The following is a 19,625-nucleotide window of genomic DNA, read 5'->3' as shown; positions in this document are numbered from 1 at the left end:
GATTGGGGATTGAGGATTGAGGATTGAGGATTGAGGATTGAGGATTGAAGATTGAGTATTGAGGATTGAAGATTGAGGATTGAGGATTGAGGACCGAAGATTGAGGACTGAGCGTTGAGGGTTGATTGATGAGAGTTGATGTTTGTGTATTGAGATTTGATAATTGAAGATTGGGGATTGAGTATTGAAAACTCTGAATTGAGGATATTCTATTGAGGATTGAGGATTGACAATTGATTGTTGAGGAGTGAGGGCTGAAGACTGTGTATTCAGGATTGAGGATTCGGGTTTGAGGTTTGAGGACTGAGGATTGAAGTCTGAGGGTTGAGGATTGAGGATTGACGGTTGAGGATTGTGGACTGAGGATGGAGGATTGAAAACAGTGAATTGAGGATATTCTATTGAGGATTGAGGATTGACAACAGATTGTTGAGGACTGAGTGCTGAAGATTGAGGATTCAGGATTGAAGATTTAGGATTGGGTATTGAGGATTGAACATTGAGGATTGAGGATTGAGGAATGAGGATTGAGGATTGAGGATTGAGTATTGAAGGTTGAATATTGATGATTGAAGATTGAGGATTGAGGATTGAGGGTTGTGGATTGAGGACGAGGGCTGAGGGTTGAGGATTGAGAAATGAGGATTGAGGATTGAGGATTGAAGATTGAGGATTGGGTATTGAGGATTGAAGAATGAGGATTGAGGATTGAGCATTCAGGATTGAGGATTGAAGATTGAGTATTGAGGATTGAAGACTGACGATTGAGGATTGAGGATTGAGGATTGAGTATTGAGGATTGAAGATTGAGTATTGAGGATTGTAGATTGAAGATTGAGGATTGAGGATTGAGGACTGAGGAATGAAGGTTGAGGATTGGGGTCTGAGTGTTGAGGGTTGAGTGATGAGGATTCATGTTTGTGGATAGAGATTACAAGATGGCAGGTTGAGTATTGGGTATTGAAGACTGTGAATTGACGATATTCTATTGAGGACTGAGGATTGACAACTGACTGTTGAGGACTCAGGGCTGAAGATTGAGGATTCAGGATTGAGGATTCAGGATTGTGGTTTGAGGACTGAGGATTGAGGATTGAGGATTGAGGATTGAGGATTGAGGATTGAAGATTGAGGAGTGGGTATTGAGTATTGAACGTTGAGGATTGAGGATTGAGAATTGAGGATTGGGGATTGAAGATTGAATATTGATGATTGAAGGTTGAGGATTGAGGATTGAGGATTGTGGATTGAGGACGAGCACTGTGGGTTGTGTATTGATGTTTGAGGTCTGAGGATTGAGGATTGAGGATTGAGGATTGAGAACTGAGGATTGAGGATTGAGGATTGAGGATTGAAGATTGAGTATTGAGGATTGAAAATTGAGGATTGAGGATTGAGGATTAAGGATTGAGGATTGAAGATTGAGTATTGAGAATTGAGGATTGAGGATTGAAGATTGAGTATTGAGGATTGATGATTGAGGGTTGAGGATTGAGGATTGAGGATTGAGGATTGAGGATCGAGGATTGAAGACTGAGGATTGGGGACTGAGGATTGAAGACTGAGGATTGAGGATTGTGCATTGAGGATTGAGGTTTGAGGATTGAAGATACAGTATTGAGAATTGAAGATTGAGAATTGAGGATTGGGGATTGAACATTGAGGACCGAGTGTTGAGGGTTGAGTGATGAGAATTGATGTTTGTGGATAGAGGTTTGAAGATTGCAGATTGAGTGTTGAGTATTGAAAACTGTGAATTGAGGATATTCTATTGAGGATTGAGGATTGACAACTGATTGCTGAGGACTGAGGGCTGAAGACTGAGGATTCAGTATTAGGGATTCAGAATTGAGGTTTGAGGACTGAGGATTGAGGATTGAGGATTGAGGATTGAGGATTGAGAAGGAGGGCTGAGGTTTGAGGGTTGAGGTTTGAGTATTGTAGTCTGAGGATTGAGGATTGAGGATTGAGGATTGAGGATTGAGGATTGAGGACTGAGGATTGAAGATTGAGTATTGAGGATTGAAGATTGAGGATTGAGGATTGAGCATTGAGGATTGAAGGTTGAGTTTTGGGGATTGAGGATTGACGATTGAGGATTGAGTATTGAGGACGGAGAATCGGGGATTGAAGATTGAAGGTTGACTATTGAGGATTGAAGATTGAGGATTGAGGATTGAGGATTGAAGATTGAGGACTGAGTGTTGAGGGTTGAGTGACGGGAATTGATGTTTGTGGATTGAGATTTGAAGATTGAAGAATGGGGATTGAGTATTGAAAACTGTGAATTGAGGATATTCTATTGAAGATTGAGAATTGACAGTTGATTGTTGAGGACTGAGGGCTGAAGGTTGAGGATTCACGATTGTGTATTCGGGATTGAGGTATGAGGACTGAGGATTGAGAGTTGAGGATTGAGGATTGAGGATTGACGCTTGAGGATTGAGGATTGAGGATGGAGGATTGAAGAGAGAGGACTGAGAGTTGTGGATTGAGTGTTAAGAATTGATGTTTGAGGATTGAGATTTGATTATTGAATATTGTGGATTGAGTATTGAACCATGAGTATACAGGATATTCTATTAAGTATTGAGAATTGAGGATTGATGGTTGACTATTGAGGATTGATGGTTGCGGGTTGTGTGTTGAATATTGGGGATTGAGGATTGAGGATTGAGAATTATGGATTGAGGTTTGATGACTGAGTATTGCTGATTGAAGATTGAGGATTGAGGATTGAGGATTGATCATTGAGGATTGTAGATTGAGGACCGGGGATTGAGGATTGAAGATTGGGGATTAAGGATTGAGTATTGCGGATTGAGTATCTAGGATTGGAGATTGATTATTGAGGATTGAAGATTGAGGATTGAGGATTGAGGATTGAGAATTGAGGATTGAGGATTGAGGACTGAGTATTGAAGATTGAGTATGCATGACTGAGGATTGAGGATTGAGGATTGAGGACTGAGGATTGAGGATTGAAGATTGAGTATTGAGGATTGAAAATTGAGGATTGAAGATTGAGGATTGATGATGAAGGATGAGGGCTGAGGGTTGAGGATTGAGGTTTGAGTATTGAATCCTGAGAATTCGGGATATTCTAGTCAGTATTGAGAATTGAGGATTGATGGTTGGGTATTGAGGATTGAGTATTGAGGATTGAGGATTGAGTATTGAAGATTGAGGATTGATGATTGATGGTTGAGTATTGAGGATTGAGTATTGAGGATTGAGGATTGAGTATTGAAGATTGAGGATTGAGTATTGAGGATTGATGGTTGAGGGTTGTGTGTTGAATATTGAGGATTGAGGATTGAGGTTCGACGATTGAGGATTGCAGATTGAGTATTGATGATTGAAGATTGAGGATTGAGTATTGTGGGTTGAGGATTGAGGACGAGGACTGACGGTTGAGGATTGAGGTTTAAGGATTGAGGATTGAGGATTGAGGAGTGAGGCTTGAGGATTGAGGATTGAGCATTGAGGATTGAAGATTGAGGACTGGGGATTGAGGATTGAAGATTGAGGATTAAGGATTGAGGATTGGGGATTGAGGATCTAGGATTGGAGATTGATTATTGAGGATTCAAGGTTGAGGATTGAGGATTGAGTGTTGAGAATTGAGAATTGAGAATTGAGATTTGATTGTTGAACATTGTGGATTGAGTGTAGGACCATGAGAATTCAGGATATTCTATTGACTATTGAGAATTGAGGATTCATGGTTGAGTGTTGTGTGTTGAATATTGAGGGTTGAGGATTGAGGATTGAGGATTGAGGATTGAGGATTGAGGATAGAAGGTTGAGTATTGATGATTGAAGATTGAGGATTGAGTATTGAGGGTTGAGAATTGAGGACGGGGACTGACGGCTGAGGATTGAGGTTAGAGGATTGAGGATTGAGGATTGAGGACTGAGGACTGAGGCTTGAGGATTGAGGATTGTGTATTGAGGATTGAACATTGAGGACTGGGGATTGAGGATTGAAGATTGAGGATTAAGGATTGTGGATTGGGGATTGAGGATCTAGGATTGGAGTTTGATTATTGAGGACTCAAGATTGAGGACTGAGGATTGAGGATTGAGAATTGAGAATTGAGAATTGAGGATGAGGACTGAGGGTTGAGGATTGAGGTTTGAGGAACGAGGATTGGGGATTGAGGATTGAGGACTGAGGATTGACGATTGAGTATTGAAGATTGAGGATTTATGACTGAGGATTGAGGATTAAGGATTGAGGATTGAGGACTGTGGATTGAGGATTGAGAATTGAGAATTGAGAACTGAGGATTGAGGATGATGACTGAGGGTTGAGGTTTGAGGATTGAGGATTGAGGATTGAGGACTGAGGATTGAGGATTGAGGATTGAGCATTGAGGATTGTAGATTGAGGACCGGGGATTGAGGATTGAAGATTGAGGATTAAGGATTCAGGATTGGGGATGGAGTATCTAGGATTGGAGATTGATTATTGAGGATTGAAGATTGAGCATTGAGGATTGAGGATTGAGAATTGAGATTTGAGGGTGAGGACTGAGGGTTGAGGATTGAGGTTTGAGGAATGAGGATTGAGGCTTGAGGATTGAGAATTGAGGATTGAGGATTGAGGATTGAGTATTGAAGATTGAGTATTCATGACTGAGGATTGAGGATTGAGGATTGAGGATTGAGGATTGAGGATTGAAGATTGAGTATTGAGGACTGACGATTGAGGATTGAGTATTGAGGATTGAGAATTGAGGATTGAGGATTGAAGATTGAGTATTGAGGATTGAGGATTGAGGATCGAGGATTGAAGATTGAGTATTGAGGATTGAAGATTGAGGATTGAGGATTGAGGATTAAGGATTGAGGGTTGAGGATTGAGGATTGAAGATTGAGTATTGAGGATTGAAGATTGAGGATTGAGGATTGAGGATTGAGGATTGAGGATTGAGAATTGAAGATTGAGGATTGGGGCTTGAGGATTGACGATTGAGGATTCAGGATTGAGAATTGAGTATTGAGGATTGAAGATTGAGTATTGAGGATTAAAGATTGAGGATTGAGTATTGAGGATCGAAGATTGAGGACTGAGTGTTGAGGGTTGATTGATGAGAATTGATGTTTGTGTATTGAGATTTGAAGATTGAAGATTGAGGATTGAGGATTGAGGATTAAGGATTGAGTGTTGAGTATTGATGTTTGAGGATTGAGATATGATTATTTTATATTGTGGATTGAGTATTGAACCATGAGATTTCAGCATATTCTATTGAGTATTGAGAATTGAGGATTGATCGTTGAGTATTGAGGATTGATGGTTGAAGGTTGTGTGCTGAATAATGAGGATTGAGGATTGAGGATTGAGGATTGCGGATTGAGGATTGAAGATTGAGTATTGATAATTGAGTATTGAGGGTTGAGGATTGAGGACGAGGACAGACGGTTGAGGATTGAGGTTTGAGGGTTGAGGATTGAGGATTAAGGACTGAGGATTGAGGAATTTTGTTTGAGCATTGAGGATTGAAGATTGAGGACTGGGGAATGGGGGTTGAAGATTGAGTATTAAGGATTGAGGATTGAGGATGGAGGATTGAAGAGAGAGGACTGAGTGTTGAGGATTGAGTGTTGAGTATTGATGTTTGAGGATTGAGGTTTGATTATTGAATATTGTGGATTGAGTATTGAACCGTGAGAATTCAGGATATTCTATTGAATATTGAGAATTGAGTATTGATGGTTGAGTATTGAGTATCGATGGTTGAGGGTTGTGTGTTGAATATTGATGATTGAGGATTGACGATTGAGGATTGAGGATTGAAGATTGAGGATTTGGGACTGAGGATTGAAGATTGAGGATTGAGGATTGAGGATTGAGGATTGAGGATTGAAGATTGAGTATTGAGGATTGAATATTGAGGATTGAGGATTGAGGATTGAGGATTGAGAATGTGGGCTGACGGTTGAGGATTGAGGTTTGAGTATTGAATCCTGAGAACTCAGGATATTCTATTGAGTATTGAGAATTGAGGATTGATGGTTGAGTATTGAGGATTGAGGATTGAGGATTGAGGATTGATCATTGAGGATTGTAGATTGAGGACCGGGGATTGAGGATTGAAGATTGGGGATTAAGGATTGAGTATTGCGGATTGAGTATCTAGGATTGGAGATTGATTATTGAGGATTGAAGATTGAGGATTGAGGATTGAGGATTGAGAATTGAGAATTGAGGGTGAGGAATTTGGGTTGAGGATTGAGGTTTGAGGAATGAGGATTGAGGCTTGAGGATTGAGAATTGAGGATTGAGGATTGAGGACTGAGTATTGAAGATTGAGTATGCATGACTGAGGATTGAGGATTGAGGATTGAGGACTGAGGATTGAGGATTGAAGATTGAGTATTGAGGATTGAAAATTGAGGATTGAAGATTGAGGATTGATGATGAAGGATGAGGGCTGAGGGTTGAGGATTGAGGTTTGAGTATTGAATCCTGAGAATTCGGGATATTCTAGTCAGTATTGAGGATTGAGGATTGATGGTTGGGTATTGAGGATTGAGTATTGAGGATTGAGGATTGAGTATTGAAGATTGAGGATTGATGATTGAGGATTGAGGGTTGAGGATTGAGGATTGATGGTTGAGTATTGAGGATTGAGGATTGAGGACTGAGGCTTGAGGATTGAGGATTGAGGATTGAAGATTGAGTATTGAGGATTGAAGATTGAGGATTGGGATTGAGGATCTAGGATTGGAGTTTGATTATTGAGGATTCAAGATTGAGGACTGAGGATTGAGGATTGAGAATTGAGAATTGAGAATTGAGGATGAGGACTGAGGGTTGAGGATTGAGATTTGAGGAACGAGGATTGGGGATTGAGGATTGAGGACTGAGGATTGACGATTGAGCATTGAAGATTGAGGATTTATGACTGAGGATTCACGATTGAGGATTGAGGACTGAGGATTGAGGATTGAGGATTGAAGATTGAGTATTGAGGATTGAATATTGAGGATTGAGGATTGAGGATTGAGGATTGAGAATGTGGGCTGACGGTTGAGGATTGAGGTTTGAGTATTGAATCCTGAGATCTCAGGATATTCTATTGAGTATTGAGAATTGAGGATTGATGGTTGAGTATTGAGTATTGAGGATTGAGGATTGAGGATTGAGTATTGAAGATTGTGGATTGATGATTTAGGATTGAGGATTGAGGATTGAGGACTGAGAATGAGGGCTGAGGGTTGAGGGTTGAGGTTTGAGTATTGAATCCTGAGAACTCAGGATATTCTATTGAGTATTGAGAATTGAGGATTGATAGTTGAGTATTGAGGATTGAGGATTGAGGATTGAGGATTGAGTATTGAAGATTGTGGATTGATGATTTAGGATTGAGGATTGAGTATTGAGAATTGAGGATTGAGGATTGAAGATTGAGTATTGAGGATTGATGATTGAGGGTTGAGGATTGAGGATTGAGGATTGAGGATTGAGGACCGAGGATTGAAGACTGAGGATTGGGGACTGAGGATTGAAGACTGAGGATTGAGGATTGTGGATTGAGGATTGAGGTTTGAGGATTGAAGATACAGTATTGAGAATTGAAGATTGAGAATTGAGGATTGGGGATTGAACATTGAGGACTGAGTGTTGAGGGTTGAGTGATGAGAATTGATGTTTGTGGATAGAGGTTTGAAGATTGCAGATTGAGTATTGAGTATTGAAAACTGTGAATTGAGGATATTCTATTGAGGATTGAGGATTGACAACTGATTGTTGAGGACTGAGGGCTGAAGACTGAGGATTCAGTATTGAGGATACAGAATTGAGGTTTGAGGACTGAGGATTGAGGATTGAGGATTGAGGATTGAGGACTGAAGATTGAGGATTGAGAATTGAGAATTGAGAATTGAGGATTGAGGATGATGACTGAGGGTTGAGGTTTGAGGATTGAGGATTGAGGATTGAGGACTGAGGATTGAGGATTGAGGATTGAGCATTGAGGATTGTAGATTGAGGACCGGGGATTGAGGATTGAAGATTGAGGATTAAGGATTCAGGATTGGGGATTGAGTATCTAGGATTGGAGATTGATTATTGAGGATTGAAGATTGAGCATTGAGGATTGAGGATTGAGAATTGAGATTTGAGGGTGAGGACTGAGGGTTGAGGATTGAGGTTTGAGGATTGAGGATTGAGTATTGAAGATTGAGTATTCATGACTGAGGATTGAGGATTGAGGATTGAGGATAGAGGATTGAGGATTGAAGATTGAGTATTGAGGATTGAAGGTTGAGGATTGAAGATTGAGGGTTGAGTATTGAAGGTTGAGGATTGATGATTGAGGATTGAGGATTGAGGATTGAGGATTGAAGATTGAGTATTGAGGATTCAAGATTGAGGATTGAGTATTGAGGATTGATGGTTGAGGGTTGTGTGTTGAATATTGAGGATTGAGGATTGAGGATTGAGGATTGAGGATTGAGGATTGAAGATTGAGTATTGAGGATTGAATATTGAGGATTGAGGATTGAGGATTGAGGATTGAGAATGTGGGCTGACGGTTGAGGATTGAGGTTTGAGTATTGAATCCTGAGAACTCAGGATATTCTATTGAGTATTGAGAATTGAGGATTGATGGTTGAGTATTGAGGATTGAGGATTGAGGATTGAGGATTGAGTATTGAAGACTGTGGATTGATGATTTAGGATTGAGGATTGAGGATTGAGCTTTGAGAATGAGGGCTGAGGGTTGAGGGTTGAGGTTTGAGTATTGAATCCTGAGAACTCAGGATATTCTATTGAGTATTGAGAATTGAGGATTGATAGTTGAGTATTGAGGATTGAGGATTGAGGATTGAGGATTGAGTATTGAAGATTGTGGATTGATGATTTAGGATTGGGGATTGAGTATTGAGAATTGAGGATTGAGGATTGAAGATTGAGTATTGAGGATTGATGATTGAGGGTTGAGGATTGAGGATTGAGGATTGAGGATTGAGGATCGAGGATTGAAGACTGAGGATTGGGGACTGAGGATTGAAGACTGAGGATTGAGGATTGTGGATTGAGGATTGAGGTTTGAGGATTGAAAATACAGTATTGAGAATTGAAGATTGAGAATTGAGGATTGGGGATTGAACATTGAGGACTGAGTGTTGAGGGTTGAGTGATGAGAATTGATGTTTGTGGATAGAGGTTTGAAGATTGCAGATTGAGTATTGAGTATTGAAAGCTGTGAATTGAGGATATTCTATTGAGGATTGAGGATTGACAGCTGATTGTTGAGGACTGAGGGCTGAAGACTGAGGATTCAGTATTGAGGATTCAGAATTGAGGATTGAAGATTGAGTATTGAGGATTGAAGATTGAGGATTGAGGATTGAGCATTGAGGATTGAAGGTTGAGTTTTGGGGATTGAGGATTGACGATTGTGGATTGAGTATTGAGGATGGAGAATCGGGGATTGAAGATTGAAGATTGACTATTGAGGATTGAGGATTGACGCTTGAGGATTGAGGATTGAGGATGGAGGATTGAAGACAGAGGACTGAGTGTTGTGGATTGAGTGTTAAGAATTGATGTTTGAGGATTGAGATTTGATTATTGAATATTGTGGATTGAGTATTGAACCATGAGAATACAGGATATTCTATTAAGTATTGAGAATTGAGGATTGATGGTTGACTATTGAGGATTGATGTTTGCGGGATGTGTGTTGAATATTGAGGATTGAGGATTGAGGATTGAGAATTGAGGATTGAGGATTGATGATTGAGTATTAATGATTGAAGATTGAGGATTGATGATTGAGGATTGAGCATTGAGGATTGTAGATTGAGGACCGGGGATTGAGGATTGAAGATTGGGGATTAAGGATTGAGGATTGGGGATTGAGTATCTAGGATTGGAGATTGATTATTGAGGATTGAAGATTGAGGATTGAGGATTGAGGATTGAGAATTGAGAATTGAGGGTGAGGAATTTGGGTTGAGGATTGAGGTTTGAGGAATGAGGGTTGAGGCTTGAGGATTGAGAATTTAGGATTGAGGATTGAGGACTGAGTATTGAAGATTGAGTATTCATGACTGAGGATTGAGGATTGAGGATTGAGGATTGAGGATTGAGGATTGAAGATTGAGTATTGAGGATTGAAAATTGAGGATTGAAGATTGAGGATTGAGGATGAAGAATGAGGGCTGAGGGTTGAGGGTTGAGGTTTGTGTACTGAATCCTGAGAAATCGGGATATTCTAGTCAGTATTGAGAATTGAGGATTGATGGTTGAGTATTGAGGATTGAGTATTGAGGATTGAGGATTGAGTATTGAAGATTGAGGATTGAGTATTGAGGATTGATGGTTGAGGGTTGTGTGTTGAATATTGAGGATTGAGGATTGAGGTTCGAGGATTGAGGATTGCAGATTGAGTATTGATGATTGAGGATTGAGGATTGAGGAGTGAGGCTTGAGGATTGAGGATTGAGCATTGAGGATTGAAGATTGAGGACTGGGGATTGAGGATTGAAGATTGAGGATTAAGGATTGAGGATTGGGGATTGAGGATCTAGGATTGGAGATTGATTATTGAGGATTCAAGGTTGAGGATTGAGGATTGAGTGTTGAGAATTGAGAATTGAGAATTGAGATTTGATTGTTGAACATTGTGGATGAGTGTAGGACCATGAGAATTCAGGATATTCTATTGACTATTGAGAATTGAGGATTCATGGTTGAGTGTTGTGTGTTGAATATTGAGGGTTGAGGATTGAGGATTGAGGATTGAGGATTGAGGATTGAGGATAGAAGGTTGAGTATTGATGATTGAAGATTGAGGATTGAGTATTGAGGGTTGAGGATTGAGGACAGGGACTGACGGCTGAGGATTGAGGTTAGAGGATTGAGGATTGAGGATTGAGGACTGAGGACTGAGGCTTGAGGATTGAGGATTGTGTATTGAGGATTGAACATTGAGGACTGGGGATTGAGGATTGAAGATTGAGGATTAAGGATTGTGGATTGGGGATTGAGGATCTAGGATTGGAGTTTGATTATTGAGGACTCAAGATTGAGGACTGAGGATTGAGGATTGAGAATTGAGAATTGAGAATTGAGGATGAGGACTGAGGGTTGAGGATTGAGGTTTGAGGAACGAGGATTGGGGATTGAGGATTGAGGACTGAGGATTGACGATTGAGTATTGAAGATTGAGGATTTATGACTGAGGATTGAGGATTAAGGATTGAGGATTGAGGACTGTGGATTGAGGATTGAGAATTGAGAATTGAGAACTGAGGATTGAGGATGATGACTGAGGGTTGAGGTTTGAGGATTGAGGATTGAGGATTGAGGACTGAGGATTGAGGATTGAGGATTGAGCATTGAGGATTGTAGATTGAGGACCGGGGATTGAGGATTGAAGATTGAGGATTAAGGATTCAGGATTGGGGATGGAGTATCTAGGATTGGAGATTGATTATTGAGGATTGAAGATTGAGCATTGAGGATTGAGGATTGAGAATTGAGATTTGAGGGTGAGGACTGAGGGTTGAGGATTGAGGTTTGAGGAATGAGGATTGAGGCTTGAGGATTGAGAATTGAGGATTGAGGATTGAGGATTGAGTATTGAAGATTGAGTATTCATGACTGAGGATTGAGGATTGAGGATTGAGGATTGAGGATTGAGGATTGAAGATTGAGTATTGAGGACTGACGATTGAGGATTGAGTATTGAGGATTGAGAATTGAGGATTGAGGATTGAAGATTGAGTATTGAGGATTGAGGATTGAGGATCGAGGATTGAAGATTGAGTATTGAGGATTGAAGATTGAGGATTGAGGATTGAGGATTAAGGATTGAGGGTTGAGGATTGAGGATTGAAGATTGAGTATTGAGGATTGAAGATTGAGGATTGAGGATTGAGGATTGAGGATTGAGGATTGAGAATTGAAGATTGAGGATTGGGGCTTGAGGATTGACGATTGAGGATTCAGGATTGAGAATTGAGTATTGAGGATTGAAGATTGAGTATTGAGGATTAAAGATTGAGGATTGAGGATTGAGGATCGAAGATTGAGGACTGAGTGTTGAGGGTTGATTGATGAGAATTGATGTTTGTGTATTGAGATTTGAAGATTGAAGATTGAGGATTGAGGATTGAGGATTAAGGATTGAGTGTTGAGTATTGATGTTTGAGGATTGAGATATGATTATTTTATATTGTGGATTGAGTATTGAACCATGAGATTTCAGCATATTCTATTGAGTATTGAGAATTGAGGATTGATCGTTGAGTATTGAGGATTGATGGTTGAAGGTTGTGTGCTGAATAATGAGGATTGAGGATTGAGGATTGAGGATTGCGGATTGAGGATTGAAGATTGAGTATTGATAATTGAGTATTGAGGGTTGAGGATTGAGGACGAGGACAGACGGTTGAGGATTGAGGTTTGAGGGTTGAGGATTGAGGATTAAGGACTGAGGATTGAGGAATTTTGTTTGAGCATTGAGGATTGAAGATTGAGGACTGGGGAATGGGGGTTGAAGATTGAGTATTAAGGATTGAGGATTGAGGATGGAGGATTGAAGAGAGAGGACTGAGTGTTGAGGATTGAGTGTTGAGTATTGATGTTTGAGGATTGAGGTTTGATTATTGAATATTGTGGATTGAGTATTGAACCGTGAGAATTCAGGATATTCTATTGAATATTGAGAATTGAGTATTGATGGTTGAGTATTGAGTATCGATGGTTGAGGGTTGTGTGTTGAATATTGATGATTGAGGATTGACGATTGAGGATTGAGGATTGAAGATTGAGGATTTGGGACTGAGGATTGAAGATTGAGGATTGAGGATTGAGGATTGAGGATTGAGGATTGAAGATTGAGTATTGAGGATTGAATATTGAGGATTGAGGATTGAGGATTGAGGATTGAGAATGTGGGCTGACGGTTGAGGATTGAGGTTTGAGTATTGAATCCTGAGAACTCAGGATATTCTATTGAGTATTGAGAATTGAGGATTGATGGTTGAGTATTGAGGATTGAGGATTGAGGATTGAGGATTGAGTATTGAAGATTGTGGATTGATGATTTAGGATTGAGGATTGAGGCTTCAGGATTGAGAATGAGGGTTGAGGGTTGAGGGTTGAGGTTTGAGTATTGAATCCTGAGAACTCAGGATATTCTATTGAGTATTGAGAATTGAGGATTGATAGTTGAGTATTGAGGATTGAGGATTGAGGATTGAGGATTGAGTATTGAAGATTGTGGATTGATGATTTAGGATTGAGGATTGAGTATTGAGAATTGAGGATTGAGGATTGAAGATTGAGTATTGAGGATTGATGATTGAGGGTTGAGGATTGAGGATTGAGGATTGAGGATTGAGGACCGAGGATTGAAGACTGAGGATTGGGGACTGAGGATTGAAGACTGAGGATTGAGGATTGAGGATTGAGGATTGAGGACTGAAGATTGAGGATTGAGAATTGAGAATTGAGAATTGAGGATTGAGGATGATGACTGAGGGTTGAGGTTTGAGGATTGAGGATTGAGGATTGAGGACTGAGGATTGAGGATTGAGGATTGAGCATTGAGGATTGTAGATTGAGGACCGGGGATTGAGGATTGAAGATTGAGGATTAAGGATTCAGGATTGGGGATTGAGTATCTAGGATTGGAGATTGATTATTGAGGATTGAAGATTGAGCATTGAGGATTGAGGATTGAGAATTGAGATTTGAGGGTGAGGACTGAGGGTTGAGGATTGAGGTTTGAGGATTGAGGATTGAGTATTGAAGATTGAGTATTCATGACTGAGGATTGAGGATTGAGGATTGAGGATAGAGGATTGAGGATTGAAGATTGAGTATTGAGGATTGAAGGTTGAGGATTGAAGATTGAGGGTTGAGTATTGAAGGTTGAGGATTGATGATTGAGGATTGAGGATTGAGGATTGAGGATTGAAGATTGAGTATTGAGGATTCAAGATTGAGGATTGAGTATTGAGGATTGATGGCTGAGGGTTGTGTGTTGAATATTGAGGATTGAGGATTGAGGATTGAGGATTGAGGATTGAGGATTGAAGATTGAGTATTGAGGATTGAATATTGAGGATTGAGGATTGAGGATTGAGGATTGAGAATGTGGGCTGACGGTTGAGGATTGAGGTTTGAGTATTGAATCCTGAGAACTCAGGATATTCTATTGAGTATTGAGAATTGAGGATTGATGGTTGAGTATTGAGGATTGAGGATTGAGGATTGAGGATTGAGTATTGAAGACTGTGGATTGATGATTTAGGATTGAGGATTGAGGATTGAGCTTTGAGAATGAGGGCTGAGGGTTGAGGGTTGAGGTTTGAGTATTGAATCCTGAGAACTCAGGATATTCTATTGAGTATTGAGAATTGAGGATTGATAGTTGAGTATTGAGGATTGAGGATTGAGGATTGAGGATTGAGTATTGAAGATTGTGGATTGATGATTTAGGATTGGGGATTGAGTATTGAGAATTGAGGATTGAGGATTGAAGTTTGAGTATTGAGGATTGATGATTGAGGGTTGAGGATTGAGGATTGAGGATTGAGGATTGAGGATCGAGGATTGAAGACTGAGGATTGGGGACTGAGGATTGAAGACTGAGGATTGAGGATTGTGGATTGAGGATTGAGGTTTGAGGATTGAAAATACAGTATTGAGAATTGAAGATTGAGAATTGAGGATTGGGGATTGAACATTGAGGACTGAGTGTTGAGGGTTGAGTGATGAGAATTGATGTTTGTGGATAGAGGTTTGAAGATTGCAGATTGAGTATTGAGTATTGAAAGCTGTGAATTGAGGATATTCTATTGAGGATTGAGGATTGACAACTGATTGTTGAGGACTGAGGGCTGAAGACTGAGGATTCAGTATTGAGGATTCAGAATTGAGGATTGAAGATTGAGTATTGAGGATTGAAGATTGAGGATTGAGGATTGAGCATTGAGGATTGAAGGTTGAGTTTTGGGGATTGAGGATTGACGATTGTGGATTGAGTATTGAGGATGGAGAATCGGGGATTGAAGATTGAAGATTGACTATTGAGGATTGAGGATTGACGCTTGAGGATTGAGGATTGAGGATGGAGGATTGAAGACAGAGGACTGAGTGTTGTGGATTGAGTGTTAAGAATTGATGTTTGAGGATTGAGATTTGATTATTGAATATTGTGGATTGAGTATTGAACCATGAGAATACAGGATATTCTATTAAGTATTGAGAATTGAGGATTGACGGTTGACTATTGAGGATTGATGTTTGCGGGATGTGTGTTGAATATTGAGGATTGAGGATTGAGGATTGAGAATTGAGGATTGAGGATTGATGATTGAGTATTAATGATTGAAGATTGAGGATTGATGATTGAGGATTGAGCATTGAGGATTGTAGATTGAGGACCGGGGATTGAGGATTGAAGATTGGGGATTAAGGATTGAGGATTGGGGATTGAGTATCTAGGATTGGAGATTGATTATTGAGGATTGAAGATTGAGGATTGAGGATTGAGGATTGAGAATTGAGAATTGAGGGTGAGGAATTTGGGTTGAGGATTGAGGTTTGAGGAATGAGGGTTGAGGCTTGAGGATTGAGAATTTAGGATTGAGGATTGAGGACTGAGTATTGAAGATTGAGTATTCATGACTGAGGATTGAGGATTGAGGATTGAGGATTGAGGATTGAGGATTGAAGATTGAGTATTGAGGATTGAAAATTGAGGATTGAAGATTGAGGATTGAGGATGAAGAATGAGGGCTGAGGGTTGAGGGTTGAGGTTTGTGTACTGAATCCTGAGAAATCGGGATATTCTAGTCAGTATTGAGAATTGAGGATTGATGGTTGAGTATTGAGGATTGAGTATTGAGGATTGAGTATTGAGTATTGAAGATTGAGGATTGAGTATTGAGGATTGATGGTTGAGGGTTGTGTGTTGAATATTGAGGATTGAGGATTGAGGTTCGAGGATTGAGGATTGCAGATTGAGTATTGATGATTGAAGATTGAGGATTGAGTATTGTGGGTTGAGGATTGAGGACGAGGACTGACGGTTGAGGATTGAGGTTTAAGGATTGAGGATTGAGGATTGAGGAGTGAGGCTTGAGGATTGAGGATTGAGCATTGAGGATTGAAGATTGAGGACTGAGGCTTGAGGATTGAGGATTGTGTATTGAGGATTGAACATTGAGGACTGGGGATTGAGGATTGAAGATTGAGGATTAAGGATTGAGGATTGGGGATTGAGGATCTAGGATTGGAGATTGATTATTGAGGATTCAAGGTTGAGGATTGAGGATTGAGTGTTGAGAATTGAGAATTGAGAATTGAGATTTGATTGTTGAACATTGTGGATTGAGTGTAGGACCATGAGAATTCAGGATATTCTATTGACTATTGAGAATTGAGGATTGATGGTTGAGTGTTGTGTGTTGAATATTGAGGGTTGAGGATTGAGGATTGAGGATTGAGGATTGAGGATTGAGGATAGAAGGTTGAGTATTGATGATTGAAGATTGAGGATTGAGTATTGAGGGTTGAGGATTGAGGACGGGGACTGACGGCTGAGGATTGAGGTTAGAGGATTGAGGATTGAGGATTGAGGACTGAGGACTGAGGCTTGAGGATTGAGGATTGTGTATTGAGGATTGAACATTGAGGACTGGGGATTGAGGATTGAAGATTGAGGATTAAGGATTGTGGATTGGGGATTGAGGATCTAGGATTGGAGTTTGATTATTGAGGACTCAAGATTGAGGACTGAGGATTGAGGATTGAGAATTGAGAATTGAGAATTGAGGATGAGGACTGAGGGTTGAGGATTGAGGTTTGAGGAACGAGGATTGGCGATTGAGGATTGAGGACTGAGGATTGACGATTGAGTATTGAAGATTGAGGATTTATGACTGAGGATTGAGGATTAAGGATTGAGGATTGAGGACTGTGGATTGAGGATTGAGAATTGAGAATTGAGAACTGAGGATTGAGGATGATGACTGAGGGTTGAGGTTTGAGGATTGAGGATTGAGGATTGAGGACTGAGGATTGAGGATTGAGGATTGAGCATTGAGGATTGTAGATTGAGGACCGGGGATTGAGGATTGAAGATTGAGGATTAAGGATTCAGGATTGGGGATGGAGTATCTAGGATTGGAGATTGATTATTGAGGATTGAAGATTGAGCATTGAGGATTGAGGATTGAGAATTGAGATTTGAGGGTGAGGACTGAGGGTTGAGGATTGAGGTTTGAGGAATGAGGATTGAGGCTTGAGGATTGAGAATTGAGGATTGAGGGTTGAGTATTGAGGATTGAGTATTGAGTATTGAAGATTGAGGATTGAGTATTGAGGATTGATGGTTGAGGGTTGTGTGTTGAATATTGAGGATTGAGGATTGAGGTTCGAGGATTGAGGATTGCAGATTGAGTATTGATGATTGAAGATTGAGGATTGAGTATTGTGGGTTGAGGATTGAGGACGAGGACTGACGGTTGAGGATTGAGGTTTAAGGATTGAGGATTGAGGATTGAGGAGTGAGGCTTGAGGATTGAGGATTGAGCATTGAGGATTGAAGATTGAGGACTGGGGATTGAGGATTGAAGATTGAGGATTAAGGATTGAGGATTGGGGATTGAGGATCTAGGATTGGAGATTGATTATTGAGGATTCAAGGTTGAGGATTGAGGATTGAGTGTTGAGAATTGAGAATTGAGAATTGAGATTTGATTGTTGAACATTGTGGATTGAGTGTAGGACCATGAGAATTCAGGATATTCTATTGACTATTGAGAATTGAGGATTGATGGTTGAGTGTTGTGTGTTGAATATTGAGGGTTGAGGATTGAGGATTGAGGATTGAGGATTGAGGATTGAGGATAGAAGGTTGAGTATTGATGATTGAAGATTGAGGATTGAGTATTGAGGGTTGAGGATTGAGGACGGGGACTGACGGCTGAGGATTGAGGTTAGAGGATTGAGGATTGAGGATTGAGGACTGAGGACTGAGGCTTGAGGATTGAGGATTGTGTATTGAGGATTGAACATTGAGGACTGGGGATTGAGGATTGAAGATTGAGGATTAAGGATTGTGGATTGGGGATTGAGGATCTAGGATTGGAGTTTGATTATTGAGGACTCAAGATTGAGGACTGAGGATTGAGGATTGAGAATTGAGAATTGAGAATTGAGGATGAGGACTGAGGGTTGAGGATTGAGGTTTGAGGAACGAGGATTGGCGATTGAGGATTGAGGACTGAGGATTGACGATTGAGTATTGAAGATTGAGGATTTATGACTGAGGATTGAGGATTAAGGATTGAGGATTGAGGACTGTGGATTGAGGATTGAGAATTGAGAATTGAGAACTGAGGATTGAGGATGATGACTGAGGGTTGAGGTTTGAGGATTGAGGATTGAGGATTGAGGACTGAGGATTGAGGATTGAGGATTGAGCATTGAGGATTGTAGATTGAGGACCGGGGATTGAGGATTGAAGATTGAGGATTAAGGATTCAGGATTGGGGATGGAGTATCTAGGATTGGAGATTGATTATTGAGGATTGAAGATTGAGCATTGAGGATTGAGGATTGAGAATTGAGATTTGAGGGTGAGGACTGAGGGTTGAGGATTGAGGTTTGAGGAATGAGGATTGAGGCTTGAGGATTGAGAATTGAGGATTGAGGATTGAGGATTGTGTATTGAGGATTGAACATTGAGGACTGGGGATTGAGGATTGAAGATTGAGGATTAAGGATTGAGGATTGAGGATTGAGGATTGAGGATTGAGGATTGAAGATTGAGTATTGAGGACTGACGATTGAGGATTGAGTATTGAGGATTGAGAATTGAGGATTGAGGATTGAAGATTGAGTATTGAGGATTGAGGATTGAGGATCGAGGATTGAAGATTGAGTATTGAGGATTGAAGATTGAGGATTGAGGATTGAGGATTAAGGATTGAGGGTTGAGGATTGAGGATTGAAGATTGAGTATTGAGGATTGAAGATTGAGGATTGAGGATTGAGGATTGAGGATTGAGGATTGAGAATTGAAGATTGAGGATTGGGGCTTGAGGATTGACGATTGAGGATTCAGGATTGAGAATTGAGTATTGAGGATTGAGGATTGAGTATTGAGGATTAAAGATTGAGGATTGAGGATTGAGGATCGAAGATTGAGGACTGAGTGTTGAGGGTTGATTGATGAGAATTGATGTTTGTGTATTGAGATTTGAAGATTGAAGATTGAGGATTGAGGATTGAGGATTAAGGATTGAGTGTTGAGTATTGATGTTTGAGGATTGAGATATGATTATTTTATATTGTGGATTGAGTATTGAACCATGAGATTTCAGCATATTCTATTGAGTATTGAGAATTGAGGATTGATCGTTGAGTATTGAGGATTGATGGTTGAAGGTTGTGTGCTGAATAATGAGGATTGAGGATTGAGGATTGAGGATTGCGGATTGAGGATTGAAGATTGAGTATTGATAATTGAGTATTGAGGGTTGAGGATTGAGGACGAGGACAGACGGTTGAGGATTGAGGTTTGAGGGTTGAGGATTGAGGATTAAGGACTGAGGATTGAGGAATTTTGTTTGAGCAT

The sequence above is a fragment of the Calliopsis andreniformis genome, unplaced genomic scaffold (genome assembly GCF_051401765.1).
Source record: "Calliopsis andreniformis isolate RMS-2024a unplaced genomic scaffold, iyCalAndr_principal scaffold0041, whole genome shotgun sequence".
Classification (NCBI taxonomy): Eukaryota; Metazoa; Arthropoda; class Insecta; order Hymenoptera; family Andrenidae; genus Calliopsis; species Calliopsis andreniformis.
The sequence above is the reverse complement of the archived record's forward strand: the minus strand, read 5'-3'. Positions refer to the sequence as shown.